Source organism: Marmota monax, unplaced genomic scaffold (assembly GCF_021218885.2).
Source record: "Marmota monax isolate L192 unplaced genomic scaffold, Marmota_monax_Labrador192_F-V1.1 WCK01_AAM20220418_F8-fsc00426, whole genome shotgun sequence".
NCBI classification, from domain to species: domain Eukaryota; kingdom Metazoa; phylum Chordata; class Mammalia; order Rodentia; family Sciuridae; genus Marmota; species Marmota monax.
In genome coordinates, this window is record NW_026695037.1 from 21954 (window position 1) to 26958 (window position 5005).

The following is a 5005-nucleotide window of genomic DNA, read 5'->3' on the forward strand; positions in this document are numbered from 1 at the left end:
GAATAGACCAATAAATAAAATCAAGAATTAATAAATGGGATGGATTCAATAAAAGGTTTCTTCTCAGCAAAGAAAACAATAACATGAAGAGATGGCCTACAGAATGGGAGAAATCTTTACCACATGCACATCAGATAAAGTACTAATCTCTGGAATACATACAGAATTTTAAAAAAAAACTAAAATCTATAAATGGGCTAAGGAACTGAACAGACATCTCACAGAAGAAGATATACAATTTAACAACAAATATATGAAAAAAATGTTCAATATCTCTAGCAATTAGAGAAATGCAAATCAAAACTAAGATTTTATCTCACTCTAGAGATTATCAAGAACACAAGCAACAATAAATGTTGGTGAGAATGTGGGGGGAAAGGTACACTCATATATTGCTGGTGGGACTGCAAATTGGTGTAACCACTTTGGGAAGCAGTATGGAGATTCATTAGAAAACTTGGAATGGGGCAGATACCTGCCAGAGCCCAGCCTCTGGCACAGTACCAGCAGACTACCACAGGATTCCAGGCCCAGCCCAGATCTGTCCACAGCAACTTGCACAGGTCTCTGGTTCAGGGTAGGTTTGAGTTTGGCTCCCCGACACCTTGGAGTCTAAGCCCACTTCCATCTTGGGACACTGCAGCCATCACTATAGCCTTTCCCATGCAGTAGCCACTAACTTTTTGACAGCAGACAGGGCTGAATGAAGACAAAGTATACAATCTGGAAAATAAAGTTGATCACACAGAAGCAGCTGCATCTCAGAGCAGGCATCCCAAAGGGAGTGTGAGGCTCATCCTTTCCGCCCCATCTCTGTATGACATAGCTTCCATCTTGGGGCACCTTAACTATTATCTCGAGTAACCTCAGCTATTGACACCATCACCTTAAGATGCAGTAGCATACATCGAGGGACACCAGCAGGGTCTGCAAGCCCAACATCAAGGTGAGGTACAGACAATCTGCACAGGTACTAATAATATAGGGAAGAAACTGTAATATCTCAGATCCACACTGCAAGAAAGGAAGACATATAGACAACATGGAAAAAAAAAGGAGAAAAGTGCCCCCAAACAAACCAGGATACTATAATAACAGAACCCGTGGACAGCAAAGTTGGTGATTTGTCAGAGAAGGATTTCACAAGGCTCATAATTAAAATGATCTGTGAATTAAAGAATGAACTAAATGAGCAAACACAGGCAAAAATTGATTACTTCAACACAGAGATGAGAGAGCAAATACAGGTAGCAAAATATTACTTCAAGAGAGAGATAGAGATTATGAAAAAAAAAACAAAAACATCAGAAATCCTTGAAATGAAGGATACAATAAATCAAATGAAAAACTCAATAGAAAGCATAACCAACAGACTAGATCACTTGGAAGAAAGAATGTCAGATAATGAAGACAAAGTATACAATCTGGAAAATAAAGTTGATCATACAGTGAAGATAGTAAGAAACTGTGAACAGAACATCCAAGAATTATGTGACAGCATCAAAATACCAAATCTAAGATTTATTTGGATAGAGGAAGGCACAGAGATACAAACCAAAGGAATACACAATTTATTCAATGAGGTAGTATCCCAAGCATAAAAAACAAATTCAAAAACCAAATACAAGAGACTCACGGAATGCCAAATGGACAAAATTACAATGGCTCTACACCACAGCACATTATAATAAAAATGCCTAGCCTACAGAATAAGGATAGAATCTTAAAGGCCACAAGAGACAAGAATCAGATCACATATAGGGGGAGACCAATTCATATCTCAACAGATTTTTCAATCCAGGCCCTCAAAGCCAGGAGATCCAGGAACAACATGCCAAGCTCTCAAAGAAAATGGATGCCAACCAAGAATCTTATATCCAGCAAAGTTAAGCTTCAGATTTGATGATGAAATGAAAACATTTCATGATAAACAAACATTAAAAGAAATTTACAGTGAGAGACTTGCACTACAGAGCATCCTCATCAAAATATTCCAGAAGGAGAAAATTAAAAACAACATTGAAAATCAGCAAAGAGAGGAACTATACTAAAGGAAAGGCCAATCAAAGAGAAAGCAAGTTAAGTAAAAAAAAATAATAATAAAAATAAAAAAATAAACCAAAATGTCTGGGAATGCAAATAATAAATAATAACCCTGAATTTGAATGGCCTAAACTCATCAACTAAAAGACATGGACTGACAGATTCGATTTTAAAAAATACTGAATAATATGTTGCCTTCAAGAGATTCATCTCACAGGAAAAGATATCCACAGACTGAAGGTGAAAGGGTGGGAAACAACATACCACTCACATGGACCTTGTACACAAGCAGGAGTTTTCATTCTCAGATAAAATGGACTTCAAACCAAAGCTAGTGAAAAGGAATTAAGAAGGACATTGCATACTACTTAAAGGATTTATACATCAACAAGATATAACAACCATAAATAGCTATGCCCCAAACAATGGGGTATCTATGTATGTCAAACAACTCTTCTCAAATACAAAAACCAAATAGACCATAACACAATAATACTGGGTGACTTTTAAACACTGCTCTCACCACTAGATAGATCTTCCAAACAAAAGCTAAATGAAGAAATTATAGAACTTAATAATACAATAAAAAATTTGGCCTTAACATACATATATAGAATATACCTTTCATCAATGAGAAAGTACACTTTCTTCTCAGCAGCACATGGATCCTTCTCCAAACTAGACCATGTGTCATGCCACAAAGCAAGTCTTAGCAAATACACGCACACAAAATAGAGATACTACCCTGCATTCTATCTGACCATAATGGAATGAAATTAGATCAATAATAAAACAAAAAGAGAAGGTACTCCAACACCTGAAGACTAAACAATATGTTAGTGAATGACAAATAGATAAAAGGAGACATCAAGGAGGAAATAAAAAATTCTTAGAGATAAATGAGAACTCTGATACAACTTATCAAAATATCTGGGACACTATAAAGGCCATGCTAAGAAGAAAGTTTATTGCATGGAGTTCATTCATTAAAGAAGAAGAACTCAACAAATAAACAACCTGAAATTACAACTCATAGACTTATAAAAAGGAGAACAAACCAACACCAAAAATAGTAAAATGTGGGAAATAATTAAAATCAGGGTGGAAATCAATGAACTTGAAAGTAAAGAAACAACTCAAAAGACTGAAAAAGCAAAAAGCTGGTTCTTTGAAAAAATAGATAAAATTGAATAACCCTTATCCACTCTAATGAAAAGAAGAAGAGAGGAATCTCAAATTACTAAAATTTGTGATGAAAAAAGAAATATAATGACAGACACTATTTAAATACAAAAGACAGAAACTATTTTGAAAATATATACTCCAATAAAATAGAAAATCTCAAAGACACTGACAAATTTATAGAGGCATATGACCACCCAAACAGGGTCAAGTGGAAATACACAATTTAAACAGATCAATTCAAGCAAGGAAATAAAAGGCACCATCAAAAGCCTACCAAACAAAAAAATCTGGGGATCAGATGTATTCCCAGCTGAGTTCTACAAAACATACAAAGAAGAATTAATACCAATACTCCTCAAATTATTCCATGAAATACAAAAGAAATAAAACTTTCTAAACTCATTCTACAAAGCTACTATCATCCTGATACCAAAACCAGGCAGAGATACATGAAGGAAAGAAAATTTCAGACTAATATCCATAATAAATATTGATGCAAAAATTCTCAATATAATTCTGGAAAATTGCATACAAAAACATATTTAAAAACAGTGCACCATGATCAAATGTGGTTCATTCTAGGAATTCAAGTTTTGTTCAACATACTGAAATCAATAAATATAATTTATCACATCAATAGACTTAAAGATAATATCAATTGATTCAGAGAAAGCATTTGACAATATACAACACCCTTTTATGTTCAAAACACTAGAAAAACTAGGGATGGTAGAAACATACCTCAACATTGTAAAAGCTATCTATGCTAAGTCCAAGGCCAACATCTTTCTAAATAGAGGAAATTTGGAACGTTCCCTCTAAAAGCTGGAAGAAGACAGGGATGGGCTCTTTCACCACTTCTATTCAACATAATCCTTGAAACTCTAGCCAGAGTAATTAGAAAGACATAAGGAATTAAAGGGATACAAATAGGATAAGAAGAACTCAAAATATCACTATTTGCTGATGACCTGATTCTACACTTAGAGGATTAAAAACTACACCTGAAAAGTTTTAGAATTAATTAATGAATTCAGCAAAGTAGCAGGATATAAAATCAATAACCATAAATCAAATGCATTTCTATACAGCACTGTTGAATCTTCTAAAACAAAAATTAGAAAAACTCCCCATTCCCAATACCCTCAAAAAATACTAAAATACTTGGGAATCAATGTAAAGAAACAGGTGAAAGACCTCTACAATGAAAACTACAGAACACTAAAGAAAGAACTTGAAGAAGACCTTAGAAGATGGAAAGATCCCCCATGCTCTTGGATAGGCAAAGTTAATATCGCCAAAATGGCCATACTACCCAAAGTGCTATACAGATTCAATGCAATTCTAATTAAAATCCAACATCATTCCTTATAGAAATAGAAAAGGCAATCTGAAATTCATTTGGAAAAATAAGAGAACCATACTAGCCAAAGCAATCCTTAGCATGAAGAGTGAAGCAGGAGGCATCACAATACCAGACTTTAAACTATACTACAAAGCTATAATAACAAAAGTGGCATGATATTGGCACCAAAATAGACATGTAGACCAATGGTACAGAATAGTAGACACAAAAGACAGAGACAAACCCACATAAATATAGTTATCTCAATCTAGACAAAGGAGCCAAAAACATGCATTGGAGAAAAGATAACCTCTTCAACAAATGGTGCTGGGAAAACTGGAAATCCATATGCAGCAAAATAAAATTAAACCCCTATCTCTCGCCATGCACAAAACTCAACTCAAAGTGGATCAAGGACCTAGAGATTAGTCC